The sequence below is a fragment of the Seriola lalandi genome, unplaced genomic scaffold (genome assembly GCF_002814215.2).
Source record: "Seriola lalandi dorsalis isolate HSWRI2012SDOR001 ecotype SW California unplaced genomic scaffold, Sedor1 jcf7180002054519, whole genome shotgun sequence".
Lineage (NCBI taxonomy): Eukaryota > Metazoa > Chordata > Actinopteri > Carangiformes > Carangidae > Seriola > Seriola lalandi.
In genome coordinates, this window is record NW_019525072.1 from 3502166 (window position 1) to 3517261 (window position 15096).

The following is a 15096-nucleotide window of genomic DNA, read 5'->3' on the forward strand; positions in this document are numbered from 1 at the left end:
GTGGGGGGGTTGGGGGGTGAAAACGGGGGTTGTTAGAAGCAGTTTTAACTCATGATGTGTGTTTAATTTTACCAACAATAATTTAAATATATGAATTTTTAGTTTTCTTGAAAATGTTTGAAACCATATTATCACAACTCAAGGCCACACAGACCTGTTGAATAAAGTAAGTGTTCTATGTCTTAAACAAACTTTTAACTACTTAATAAATATTGCCGTCTTCCTGGTGCCATGTGCTCTGCACTGATTAGGCCACATACAAAGACAATACCATTATAGGTCTACAGTAAATTTGTTGAAATTTTGTATTCTTTTGAAACTTTAATGGAATTCATTGTATTTGATAGTCTACCATGATAAGTTTTCTAGACAGTTTTTGCTCTGGAAGACACGATGCTGAAAAAAATGAGTCAGCAAGTTATAATTTTAGTCTTTTGATTTCAAGCTCAAGCTACATGTTGTTTTGCTTTTTGAGTAAACCAATACCTATGATATTCTCAGATGGCTAGCATGGAGCCAAGCAGTGGATAAGAGGAACTGGACGGTTAAGAAATAAGGTAGATGGTTTGAAAGCACAAACCTTCGAAAAGAATTAACGTGACCGAAGACCTAAAGGCTACCAGTGGAGGAATACCAAGTAGCAAGAGAAGAGAGGATGCAGCCGACACTTGATCATATAAATTGCAGTTGAGTAAGTAAGTTCCAGGTAGTATTCAGTCGTCATTTAAAGGTTGAAATTGCACATAGTTATAATGAATAACGAAAAATTGAGAAAAGTGGAAGGAGATCAGGTTTTTAGGTTTTTAGAAATGAGGACTGAGGCACAGAGTATGCGCTAACATGAGAGGCCAAAGTAAAGAAAAACAATAAAATATATGCTTCAGGGGGAATTATGAGGGCCTGTGTGTTTCATGCCTCACCTCAAAAACTTCCCTGTGTTAATTAGGTAATGTGAAACTAGCAAAACAGCAAGACGGCCATAAAGCAAGAACAAATAGAGTGTAAAACAGCACACTCTATTCAGTTAGAGGCCATAAGACACGCATTATTGTGTGTGCTGAGACGAGAAAATAATACATGATAGATGCATTATTGATGTGACATAATAACCTGCTGGTGTGTACGGGTTTTGTTTGCTGTTTGTTTGGTTTAAACTTAAAGCACACCATTTGTGCAAATGAGAAATTTCAGGACACGTTTCAAATCTATTCTCCGCATTCCCACGTTTGGATTGTGATTTACCTTCATATATTCAAAGTGAAACTAACATTTCACTTTGGCAGGGTCTTCCAACGTCAGTGTTGCTGTATATAGCCATGAAAATTAAATCTGTGTGTAGGATTTGTTGAGAAATGCTGGAATATTTTAATCACCTCCCTTTCTATATTATCATGCAGACAGAGCATCATGCAGCATCAACATGAATATGGTTTTGCAGATGTGTGTGAGGCAGTGTGTGTGATATTGGATTTTCTGGTTGCGACTTAATTTCTGTTCTCCTGGGAAACTCAAAATAGTTTCAGTATTGAAAATGATGAAAACTCGTGTGAGTTTTGTTTTTGTGCAAGTCGAGATGTGTGTGTATCCTGTGTGTATGCCTGTATACGTGAGTGAAAGACAGTCCTCTTTGACCCTGCAGTTATAGCCAATTTGCTGTGATCACAGTGACAAGTGTCTCCGTATGGATACTTAGTAATTAGCTACGAGGAGATGGAGAAAGGTTGAGGTTGGTCAGGCATTAGAGGACCTGTCAGAGGGCCCCACTCATCTTTCCCCCTCCAAAATCTGTCAGGAGGCTTGTCTGGGCCCCCCCCCCCTCAGTCCCCTCCCTCAGTCCCCTCCCTCACACTTGGCTGCTCCAGTTAATTGAAGCCACTTCAGATCAGTCAGAGGAGCGGGATCTGCGCGCCTGAGCAGACCACGCCGCTCACCTGAACTGTCAGTCAACGCTGCCAGCTGCCTGCCACACGCTCCCACATCCCAACACACCGTCCTCACACTTACCAGCACCAGGACACAGCAGGGATCCCTTTATGTTCTTGCTTAATGGCCGTCTCATTAACACAGGGAAGTTTTTGGGGTGAGGCATGAAACACACAGGCCCTCATAATTCCCCCCTGAAGCATATATTTTATTGTTTTTCTTTTACTTTGGCCTCTTATGTTAGCACACACTCTGTGAATCCCAATGCACAGTATTCGCCCACCCCAGCCCACGTCACGAGATCCGCTCCAGTTGTAGTCTAAAGCCGGGTGCGTTTTCTCCAGTCAGTTATGAAGATGTTTGTTTAAACCCTTGAACTTTGTGTTTTTTCATTAAGACAGTTGAGAGTAGTGACTTTTATACTTAGGTGGCATCAAATAACTGATATGCCTGAAAATGTTGACCTCAAGTGAACTGCAAAGCACTTTCTAGGAGTTAGACCTTCATTTACACGAAGTGACCCTGCAATAGTTTTATGGCTGTAAGGAGATGGATGTTGTCATCTGATAGCTGGTACTTACTCGTGCTTGAAAAGCCAAGCATAACAAAATGAACCAAGGGCAAACTTGCACTCAAGATGCAGTGAAATGCCTTTTCAGTACATGGCACATTTATAAACTCCAAAGCTCAGCACAAACAAAGAACCAAGACTGCAAGTCCACAAAGCTCAGCTGAAGTGACATGGACTGCAATTGGATTTGTTTGGTCTAATTTTCCTCCCACTTGGCTTTTGTTGATAAATTATAGCTAAATTGAAAGTTGTCCATGGTTATATCATAAAAGCTACCAATGCATAAAAGCAACAAAGAAACAACTTGTCCCCTGATTTGGACAAAAACAAGCTGAGTAAGGTTTTGAAAGTCCATAAATGTGATACCTTCGTTATCCCTGCAGAGAAATGTTCTCTTCCTTTGGCCAAAGCACGACCAGCAAGTCCTTTTACCTAACGGAGAATATAGGTTGTTTGTCAGTGCTTTCCAAAGTGTCTTGTATGACTGTCCCAAAAACAAGTTGTATGAGGGTTTATGATTTACAAACTCTATGGTTAAGGTCTGGATTAGGAAAAGACTGTGGTCATGTTCAAAAGAAAGCAAGCAGGAGACAGGGTGCAGTGTGGAAGTCACACATGCTTTGCTGCTGAGAGAGGTCAGACATTATTCACATGACTGCAAAAGGTTGTTTGCTACAAGCGTGAACTTGTGTAGGTAGCTTTAGTAATTAGAACAAATCACTGCTGTCATCTTGTGGAGAGGAAAATCTCACAGGACGGTTCCCCTGGAAATATGGCAAATGGCTCAGTGTCGTGCTCAATGACACATTAAGCAGAGAAGATGTTTCCACCTTTACTGTAGGTCCACCAGTGTGAGGGATTGGCACCGCAAGACCCTGCTGCCATAAATTGTGTAACATGGCAGTCTGACATCCTGCAGGAATTCGGCAGAGTTAAATAGTTTACACTTAAATACTGTTCCCTTCTCTTAGTTCCGCCGTGCTTCCTCCAATAACACTGAGCACCGGGAATATGTGAAGTAGAACCACAGGGAATAGATCTTTTTGAGACAACCCACTCGGGAGTGAGCGTCTAAAATGAGAAGTGGAGCTGGTGTATTGTTTGAAATGCCAAGCTTCTCCTCATTCCGTGCGCATCCTTGTGCGAGCCTTTAGTTGTAGCTCAGTCAGCTGACATTTAATGCTCAGCCATTACATACTCTGCTGCTGCTTTAGTATAGGCCTGGTTGTTACTGGCATGAATATAAACAGACAGATGTGACAGCTGGCCAGCCATATGTGACAAGCCTTTTAGATCTTTATGCCTTAATTATTCCCTCCCTTGGGACCAATATTGACATTTTAGGTCTTAACACTCAGACCTTATAAACTGCCAGCCTCCAGTTGGCATTATCTGTCTCTTGGCAACCTCCAAGCAGACACCAAAGGTGCTTGATAACTGCTCACAGCTAAATTTGTGTCTGTCAGCTGTGGTGAAATGGGTCCCTTCAAATTTATAATAGTGTTGTAAAAATCATTATCTGTATATCATGTCTGTTGTTGACTGATAAGTAGCTCTGTCAAAGGTTTCTTCTGTTTTTTTTGTAATGAAGTTTTTATGGGAGTTTTCGCTGATTTTCAGAGGTTCTGAGGTTGGAAGGCATCATTTTAATTTATTTTTGTTGCGTGGGTGTCCAGAAACCCTCTGAGACTCACTGTGATTAGAGGCTATACAAATAAAATTGACTTGATTAATAACTGGAAGTGGAAGTTGTATAATTTTGAACACTGTATGATTGAAGTGTGTGTTTTTTTCTTATTTGGATGATGTCACACCACAGGAGAGCACCTTTATAGTTTCCTCAATGAGCTATGCCTTTGTAAGATTTTGAAAGAAAACACATCGAGGCGTTTTATTTATCACAGCGTTGTATAAGTGGTGCTAACATGAGTGTTATCCTCTCTGTGAACCTTTCTCTCTCTGTCTGTCTCACCTGGGTCGTCCCACACACACATTTTCATTTCTCTTATTATCCCAGGTTCTAATTTCAGTTGCTGCGGCAACCCTGCGGCTCCCTCCTCTTATGCCTCCTCCCTCATTTCTCTGAGCTCCTTGTTAAGTGTGGTGGAGCTGGTTAATGATTGTGTTTTATTTATATTTTTCCTCTGGTAGGGTTCCTTTTTGATGGGCCACACACGTCTTGACTCTCGACTAAGTCTTGCCTTTCTTCCCACTGTATCTTCATTTTCTTCCTTTCCTCCTTGTTTGCTCTCTTTCCCGCGCTGCCTCCTTCCTTTGTTTTCCCTCCCGTTCTTGTTTTGTTGCACTCAGCCTTTGTGTTTTCTTGCTTTTCTCATGACACTGCAGACTGCCGCTGTTTGCCGTCAGTCGAGCAGTAAATTGTGGTCATTCAAGGACACTAGGTGGACCATCACTGCTTATCCATTGGTGTACTTGGATGCAAATTAGTTTGCTCAGTGTGCCTTGTCTGATTATTTGCTTTTATGCAGATCAAGTTTAAATGGAGTTCAGCCAAACTCTTGCTTTCATTGTAAAATTTCAGTGAAACGCACGACTAGATAAAAATACATATTTGTTGCATGATACTGCTCTTTTCAGATATCCAATAACGCACCTCTTTTTCTATTACTATTTCATTACAATTCCACTATACTTACTTTCCACCCATAGAGTTCACTTATTATACTATAACTGTAATGCTTGGTACAGATTTAGACATTCATTAAAATGCTGCTGTTTTACTATCTGTCTTAATTTATTATTAAATGCCAAATTGCTTCAGTGTTTGTTTGTTCACTGAAAACAGATGAGCACAAATTACTTCAACTCAAATTTAGGAGATTAAATGGATGTTAACGTTTTGTTCTATTTTTCTACAGCAGGTGCCTCCCTGAAAGGTTTTCTGTGAGATGTTGACTTTCACAGCATTGAAAATGTGTTATTGTAAATATCAAAACTTGTGTATTGCCTCATTTCCCTGTCCTCCTCACTACCTCTATCTTTTTGTCTCTGCACATAAATCATGCCATAACGTCTCTCAAACTGTTATCTGTAGATATCGTAATGGCATCAAATGACCACACCTGCATGTCACAGTCACAACTTCGTAGCGGTATTCTGTGAATGACTGAAGAAAATAGCTCGTCCTGTTCTTCAAGACAAGTCCAGCTTGCTTTTGTAAAGTTACAGACACTGGACTTTGTTTTGACAACTGTCTTCCTTGTTTGCTTGCATTCTCAGTTTCCATCTGTCAGGACATTCCTTGCTTTCTTTCTATCTTGATCTTTTTTTTCATTGGTCTTATTATTCTGTGAACAAAACCTGTTTTTGTTTGTGTTCGGATACATCAGTGTAAGAAAAAAGCAGGTCCCATCACCGTCTCCTTTTGTGCTTGTTTGCCTTCCTGCCTTTCTCCCTTCTTTCTCATTGTACCACTCCTTTATTACAAACTCATACTATCTTTATGTGTTTATGGTGTCTTTATATTTTGCACATGGCCTAAGATGAATGCTGTCTGGCTGCCCACTGTTGGGTTTTTTCTCCTCTCTTTCTTTTTCTGTTTATCTGCATCTGTCCCTTCTGTCCGTCACTGCCTGTCGTTGCCACCATCTTGGCATCTGCCGGAGCACAGAAAGTCTATCTGGTGCTTTTGACTGGCTGTTCAGAGACCGGGGTGTGCCTGGCTGACTTAAATGGCTTCATTAGAGTGATAATCTCAGGAGGGGTCTCCACCAAAGGGAGCCCAATGTGAGTGATTTGTCAGAGCCGTTTAGACAAAAACGTGTGGAATAGTTAACATGAGTAATTTCAAACGGCAGAATAGGAGACGGTGGGCTTTTAGGGCTAAAAGTTTGATAGTGGCAGGAGTGCTCTCAGAGATAGTGACAGAGAGGGGGATGAATTAAGAAGGCTTGGATTCGGAGCGTAACTGTTGGTTACGGTCCCAGATTTGCTGTGGCAATCTGAAATGTCACTGTGTGTATGTGTGTGTGTGTTTGTGGTAGTATAGCAGTTTTATCTGCCTGGCATTTCCTGCTTTCAGAAGCGACTACAGCAGCAGACACCATCTGATGACCCTCCAAAAGGCTGTGCGCCGCAAAGAATATTGAGGGGAACACATATAACCTTAACATGAATTAGGAAGGCATGGATTTGGAGGATGACAGACAGGGTTTCGCCACCTTTACTAACACCAGCAGGTATTTCATGGGTGTTATCTTAATAGTGTCGTGGGGGTTTGGATTTGATTCCTCCATGCTGGCTTTTCTGAGAGCCCCTGTGTGCAGGTAATGAACTGATCTCAAATCAGACTGCTGGCTGATTAATACAGATGATATGACACATTCATAGTCGTCTGGCATCAGCTTGTGGCTGCAACATTGCAGTCTTCTCCACTTCAGTCCTGTAAGGATGGAGGTTGGCATTTAGGTGCCAGCAGCTAAACAGAGACGTACGACTGCAGGCACTCAACACCCACCACTATCTCAACTGGGTTCCTCTGGGAGTGAATATTGAAAATGTCACCTGAAAATTATATGTAAATATTGAAACTATCAAAATTGTAGCATATTTAATGCCATATACTTCCTAAAATGGAAATTCCATACAGATATAACATGAAAAACGTATAGTAGTGTCATTGAAACCACATTAACGTACCATACACCACACAACTGGAATATACTTTCACTTTTAATTTATGCATGATTAGCTAAAAGTGGGAGAAAACACGGTGAGCAGTGGGCACAGGCAAAATTTAACAATGTTTTTATTTTAAAAGTTGTTTTTTTTTCCTACTTGTAGTGTCACCTGACCAGCAGTATTTTTCTGTGCTTAGTCTCCTTGGTCTTTCTGGGTTTTTTCTTTTTTTTCTTTTTTAATTATCAAAGCTCTGGTTTGACACTTTCAGAGTGAGATGGCTCATTTACAACCCTCGCTGTATAATGTATGTGCTCTTTAATGTATAGATAACAGTGCATAAAAGGTGAGGAGATCACTTTTGGCTTTAAAAGAAAATCCATCTTTTATGAATTTAATGGAGAGCATTTAAAATTCTCACTGAATATCAATGAATGTGCGTGTGAGTGTGTATATGTGTGTAAATGTGGTAATTGGGAGGCAGACTGACGTCGGGGCACACACAGGAGTAACCCTTGTCGTACCGAGTGTAACCGATGGATATAACTGAACTTATTAGCGCGGCTACCTTTCCTCTCCCTTCCTCTCACTGAAAAGAGCAACAGTAAAGCAATAAGACAGGGAGCACCGTGTGCACCTGTCTCCAAATCTCCTCAGTGGTCTGTGAGACTCTCCCACACAGTATGAGTATTTATGTGAGTTCTGTATCTGTGGTGAATGAGAGAAGCAGAATAGGACTGAAAACCCTTCTGATAAAATGAATTCCCTGCTTGACAAATTATGGAATAAATAGTGAGATAGACGCGTTCACTCATTAGATTAAATCTAGAATGGCAGTGGGTTTGTAACCATTAGCTAGTGCGTTACATCATTGCTAAGTGCGTGTCTTTGTTTTGTCTCTGGGTGTTATGAAATGTGGCCTCACATCAGTAGACACCAAAGGAGAAAAACATCTTGCCTTGCATTTATGTGTTTCTGACGACTTCACACTTCTCTTGTTGACGTGTACTCTGAGTTTCTGCATTCAGAAAGCCAATTTATACACCTCAGTAGAGCGGATGGAAACACACCTAATTGCATTTTACATTCTGCAGCATTTCAAACATCACTTTAGAATTTACTTGACTTTTGAGATCCTGTATGTGTGATGTTTTTGTTTTTTTCACTTTTAACATCTAACTACTTCTAAATACTTCTCTGATCTGATGCCCTTGTCGGCCAGACAACATCATTTGTCTGCACCTACCACAACTGTTTCAAATCACAGTTGAAAAATAAAACAGCTTTATGATGTAACAGTGCTATGGTTTGGTTAAGGTTTGGTTAGGTTTAGGGAAAGATAAGGGATTGGATTGAAATAAGTAACTGAGTTATGGTTGAGTTAACCTGACCACTTTGTTAAAGTTAGGGAACTTTTCAACAACAAAGTCATTCAGGAATGATTGTTGTCATGACTTGACTGCCTGACGTTGTGTTGACGATAACAAGACATGATTTTCTCCCCTGCCCCTGACAGACAGACGACGAATGAACAGTCATAATTCTTCTGGCCGCCTGGGACTTGAACGTAAACATATATCATACCGGGGCCCTTCCTAAAATGACTGATTCTGTTTTCTTGAGCGGATGACACAGGACCACCGCTTATGAGGACCCTGCGTGAAGGCTCCCTGCTTTAGCTGTTACTGCTCAACAGACTCAGATGTGAACTTCTCCAGTGAGAGGTACATTAAATGTGACATCTGGTAAGAAGCAGGAATAATGTTCCCTGAGGTGAAGATACGCGTTGGTGTGGAACAATGCCAGTTTTGACCCCCACCCCCGATGGCGCTAGATTACCCTTGATCCCCTTATTTCAACACAGTGATCAGTGATATGACAGTATGACAAGTTAAGTGAACAGTTGATCTTAATTGGCTCCTCTTCAGTGTGTGTGTGTGTGTGTGTGTGTCTCCACTTGGCTTTTAAGTACTTTATGCTAATAGGCAGACATATCTACTTCACAAAGAGATGTTTGCTTTTCACTGATAGTTGGTTCATTGATGTTTTTCCCAGCTCACTCCTCTGTCTCCAGAGACAGACACACATTGGGTATGTGAGAGAACACTAAACAGCTAAATGGACGTTCTGCTACACCTTGTTGTCAATCATGTTTCCTGTTTTTTCCATTTTTTTATTCTCTGTTTTCTCCTCCACAAACACTGGACTTTACTGGGATGGATCCACACCGAGTTTACCCTCCCCATTCCTCCTTTTCCCTTTTTTTTTCCCTCTTGCCCACACGACTCCTTCCACCTCTGTCTAAGATGACATCTCGCAAATTCAGTGACTTGCACTGCTGCCGGCACTGTTCATCATTATAATTGTTGGAGCGAGGGAAGGGTATGGCGAGGAGAAAATGGATAAAAGTGAGGGGAGGGAGGAAAAACTCAGTGGGTCTGCAATCGCTCCCTTATTTACTCATCCACTACTCTCTATATATTAAACATATTAAAAACTCTGTGGCTTACTCTATTATGAGATTTCGTGCACCAATAATGCAGACTTATTTTGTATTAACACTGTCATCTTAAGAACAACAGGGAGCCATTGAATTATATATTCTATGTTCCTTCGAGAGATGTTTTTATGGCTTTATTGTACATAAATGCTGAAATAGAATTCAGACTGAAATAAAATGGCTGAATGTAAGTAAAGTACACTTTACCAAATAGGGAGCGGTTCTTGACAAAGCACCGTGTAGTGAAATAGTGAAAGGGGGGGGGTTAAGATTGTCCCTTGCTGAAATGAGCTTAGTAGGTATCTGAGGACAGATAGAAAGCAGTTTTACCTAAGGCTACACTTGTGTGCCAAAGCAAGCTGACATGATTTCAAACTGTAATTAAAATGGAAAACAGGAGGAGGAGGAGGAGGAGGAGGAGGAGGTTGTTGGTGGCCAGAGTCTGACATGGTCTTAACCTTTATGTGTAGAATTCTAATAATGTCATGATGCACTTTTGAACATTGGATTAATTTTTTTTTTTGTGTGTGTGTGTCTGTGTTAAATGTCATCACAACTACAAGTTGTGGTTCCTTGACAGGAAAATATTAGACTGGCTTTCATTGTAGTTACTGATAGTTTGTTAAGCTTTTGTATCAAGAACAAAGGTGGTGTGCCTCATCAAAGATTCATCACTCCTCGTGGTTCACACAGTGCAGCATTAGGAGGTTGGTAAAGCTTGATATCTCTTTCTTTATCTTGTCACATGCTGAAATCTGTTCACAGTGCCACGTATTCTACCCTATGGAGAACTTCCTGTGAGTACACATACTATATTTCTGTTTGTACATTTTTTGCTGAAGTAACTGATATTTAATTAAATTTGTTTTACGTGGCATCCTGTAGTCAGATTGACTTGTATTCTAAGCCTACACTCATGGATCAGCTATCTCATTTTGCGTCACGCTCTGGTCCATAAAAGCTGAAACCTGTTAGCATATAAAGGTATTGACTGAGTGCATATATGATGTCCAACACCCAGTGTGAAAAGAGAAGGATCAGAAGAGATTAGACAAGTGGAGGGGATAAAGATAGAGCTAAAGACAGGCTTTGTTTTTGGACCCCTTATGAGCCGGGGCTCCTGCTAATTACCAAGCTCTCTGGTCCTTGCTAAATGTGTTTGAAATCCACTGGATGCAGATAATTGAGCTGGAAATGTGTTACATGACAAAGTCACACTGAAGGACAACCACTAAAAAAGGCCTCCTCCCCACCCCCCACCCCCCTTTGTTTTTTCTGTCAGGCACACTTTTGAAATAAAACTCCCCCAAATGATTCATTCCATGGCATTTGTCTTTGTTGTTTGTTGAGATTGAAGCTTAGGGGATGTTTGAGGCACCTATTGTGATAAGCTATAGTCAAAACAGAGACAGGCCAATGGCGTATGTGTCAGACAGGCCTGTGTTTTCTTGTTGCAGAAATAATTGCTTTTAGCCTTCAGTTCAGGGATGTGAGCTTCTAAAAATCCCTCACACATCATCATAGCAAAGTAGAAAAATGTTCTCTAGCTACGGGCTGGATGTTTCTGTCCATGCATCTAAGATTTCTCTCAGCTAAGCAGTGGCTCGCACTTAAAATTTTGTATAGCCTAAATCTCAAATTGATTTCAGCGCCTCATATGAAAATTGATTTACTGGCTTGGATACATAGATCCTGGGCAGAGATGGGCCTCCCCTGAGAATGTTGGAGTAAAGTGAAAACAAGGTGAAGAGAGACTCCCTGTCATTCTATTTGCATTTTAATTATAAATTGCATCATTGCACCGAGCGCGGTAACAAAACAAAGCCCTCTCCCTCCATTCACTCCTCCCTTTTGCTTCAGGCTCGGCTCACTTCATGAGAATGAAACCTCATGCAGAGAGCCTCTGCAGGGCGGAAAATAAACAGCGAGGGTAACGCGTAAGAGCACATCCAATACAGTCATATGGATGAAGGTGAAAGGAGCGAAGCAGAAATTCTCTATCATCTTAGTTCGGGGAAAGGAAGAAATATATTGTCAAAAAAGATTTTTTATTTTGACATTCAGACAGACTTTGCTGTGTTTTAGTGGATTTCTGTGCTGGAGGAGAAGACCCAGAGTGAGACAGAGCTGTGGATTTGCTGCAGCCGGTATCATTTTGTCATTTAGAAAGCACCTCTCTGTAGTTATCTTGGCTACATGGGCTCACTGGTTTGATGTCTGCCTCAGAGTATATCATTTTTATTTCTTCAAGTCTCAAATTTTCACTGTGGATTTGTGTGTCTGTGCTTGTGTCAAAGTGTAGGTTTTGTCACATAAGTGTTGTGAGTATAGATGGATAATTGATCACATTGGAGCGGAGTGCAAGGACAGATTGCTGGAGCGCAGACTGAAGGTCTATACACGTGGGAATTAAAGCTCCACTCTGGATTTTTCACAGGATGGCAGTGTTTATGTACACATATGCATACACGGGGCCTTATGTACAAGGGTTGTGTGTTAATCACATGCAAAACTGTTACCGCTGCCAATATAAGTATACAGCAGTGCAGGTTTTTTTTTTTTTTTTTTTCTCGCAGGCCGCTCTTATTGAATAAGTAATATCTGATGTTTCTAGCTGAGTGTGCAAAATATTAGGAGAAGAGTATGCAAATACATTGATTTGCATGTGTAATAGGATTTACTGAGACTGAAAGTCATTGCGGTAACAGTATTTGTGTGTGTAGTGACGTATTTATCAGACAGTCACTAAAAAATGGCAGCTTTCTGGCAAAATATGGGAACTTGAGAGAGACCAGATGTTAACATTTTGACTTTGGTTTTTACATACAGGTGAATCTTTGAGTTTGGATTTGGGATCGGACCTTTGCACTGAGACACTGCACAGCAGCTGGTCAGCTCTGTAACACCACAGCAAAGCAGAGATTTAGGGAAGATCAGAAAGGATGGAGAGATAGAGAGGTAGAAGAAAGGATGATGGCAAGGGGCCAAATGCTGATAAAATTTTCTATCCTTCCGTGTCTTTTGTTGGCATTACATCAGGCTCAAATAGCTTCAAGCCACTGTCGGCCATTGTCTATATGATATATAAATATAAATGATGAATGATGATGTAGTGATGCGATTTTACTCTTATACCACCTTGACTTGACTGTTTACTGTCCGTTATGTGGCATGCAGTTCTGAGTAAATAAGGGATTACAGAGTAATCACATTGTTAATATTTGCAGTGATTATTTATCACTGTTTATTATGGACACGGTTGTTATTTTTTTTCCCATTAATCTCAGTACAACAGTCCATTTGTTCAGTATGTTCATATCTCAGTCGTCTGTCAAAGCGCTGCAGCGTGATCTCTGGGAAATGTAGTCCAAACATCAGTGCTATGACTGCTTATTGCTAAAGATGACACCAATATTAAGTTAATTGATATTAGCACTCATAGTAGTGATCAGTGCACAGATATTTGCATTATTAATATTGGTTAAGCCATTTCTCTGTGAGATTTGTTATATTTTAGCTGCGCAAACTAGTACGCAATGTTATATCTTCTAAACTAGGAAATGTGATCAAAACAAGGGGCTAAAGCAGTGAGGAAGAAGTGTGGCATCGGCATGGTTGCCTGGCTCTATAGCAATCTTGTGGGTTTAAGAGGGGCAGAGAAAAATGGGACATTTAGATGATGGCTTAAAACCAGCAGAAATAACAAAACAGAGTTAAAAAAAAAGAAAAAAAAAAGGTGAGATAGTGAGAGAAGACACCGTCAGTGATATGCAGAGGGATGGTGATGTTGTTTCACTGGGGTTAGCTCCACGGTTCAGGGAGGGCCTCTGTCTCTGCCAGTGCCTCTTAATCCATCACACCTCCTGCGGCCCTGGATCTGACACACTCCAAGGACCCCCCAACCAACCTGCCGCCGAGCTTGCGCTCAGCCCCGTCATGCATGTGTGCCCGCTTGTCCCAGCGTTCTCTTATCCCTGTTTTCACCCTCTTTTTCTCTCTCTCAGTGAGCGTCAGGGCTTTTAGCAGTGCCTCTGGCGACATGGACAGACACTGTTCTACCGCAGATGTTATCATACATGTTCCACATCCAGCCTCATTCACATGTGTGTGTCTTTGGCTCACACCTGAGAGACGGTTCTCCTTCCCTCTGCCTTATGTCTCACCTGTGGATGCCTCTCATATAGTTCGGATTTTCCTGCTAATAATGCCAGACACATCTTGGCGCTATATGACCATCTGCTTGTCTGCAGCCAAAACTCTTGAATCTCTCATAACAGACAGTTGGAAACACTTCCTTCATATGATTCCTGTGTATGTGCTTATTTGACAGGAAGTGTATCTCCAGCCAGCTCTGTATAATTTTTTTTTTAGAAAAAGGGGTTTAGCTACTTCACTTGATCAGTCTTGCTGATCCCAGAGATACATCTGCACATGCTCCCTGTAAGCTTTCATTGGAGCTGCTGTCTGCCTTTAATGGAATCTGACCTTATAATGAACAGGCTTCATTAACCCTCTGTCAGATTTCTCACCAGAGCTGAGGGGAAGCGGGCGGTGGCGGTGGTGGTGGTGGTGGGGGGGTTGTTAGAAGAGCACAGGGTTGACTCTAAGCTGTGAAAAAGTGAGCTAGCATGTGGGCATTTGATTTACGTTCAGAAATGCGTCATGCATACGCTCAAAGCTGCAACACTCTGTCACTTAGCCTCACTTTTTTTGGCATGTTTTCAATCTTTGTAGTGTGCCTGTCTAAACTCTGCAGCCCGTCTCTGTTCCTCACTGTTTCACTCGCCGCCCATTGTCGCGCAAAGGTGACCCTCTAAACACTCCAGTATCGCAGCTTTTTCTGCAGCAGTCAAATCATGCAGCTCCACCCCCTGTCCACCTGGTGGTGGTGTCTCAGCACCGTGCCACCCGTTTTCTTCTCCTCCCAGCAGGAAGTGGGTCCCCAAGGGAGAGGCTAGTGGGTGGTTCTTTGTATTTGATGTTTCCCTTTCATTTTGCAAGTTAAAGGGAATTTAGATGGAGATACGTTTGTTGTGTGTGTGTGTGTGCTTGCATGTAGAGTGTGTTTTTGTTTTTTCTTTTTTATAATGAATTTATTTTCTATTTTTGAGAGTATGAGCAATAGCTATAATGAATTCCTGAAGGCCTTCCATCTCTCTTTTCTGTCAGTCTTTACCTCCTCTTTCACAGCAGGCCTGGTCACCTCAAGTCGTCGCCATATGGCGTTACTGGGGTTTTTGGGGTAAACTTGACTTTTTTATACTAATCCAGCTGTTGTGTGTGTGCATCTTTACAGTGCTCTTTACAGCATCTTTACATACACCTTTCGTGCCTTTGGAATTCATAATTGTATAAACAAAATCTGATCTGCTATAGCAGAACAAAGGAACACCTACATTTGCAGAGGAGTAAGGACTATTCTGAAAGTGACTATTTATTTTTTGGGATAGCAATGATACAGATC

The 15096-nt window shown here is 41.3% G+C and overlaps 1 protein-coding gene across 3 annotated transcripts in view; it reads left to right on the forward strand.

The window, feature by feature from the left end:
* LOC111660580 (speckle-type POZ protein-like) overlaps positions 1–15096 on the forward strand; it is an 83957-nt gene that overhangs the window by 22137 nt on the left and 46724 nt on the right. The window contains exon 4 of one of the 3 annotated variants that reach the window (XM_087175979.1): positions 502–691. The exons of the other annotated variants lie outside the window; for them this stretch is intronic. The gene's annotated coding sequence lies outside the window, so the exon portion shown is untranslated. The remainder of the gene's footprint in view (positions 1–501; positions 692–15096) is intronic. 3 annotated transcript variants of the gene reach the window in all.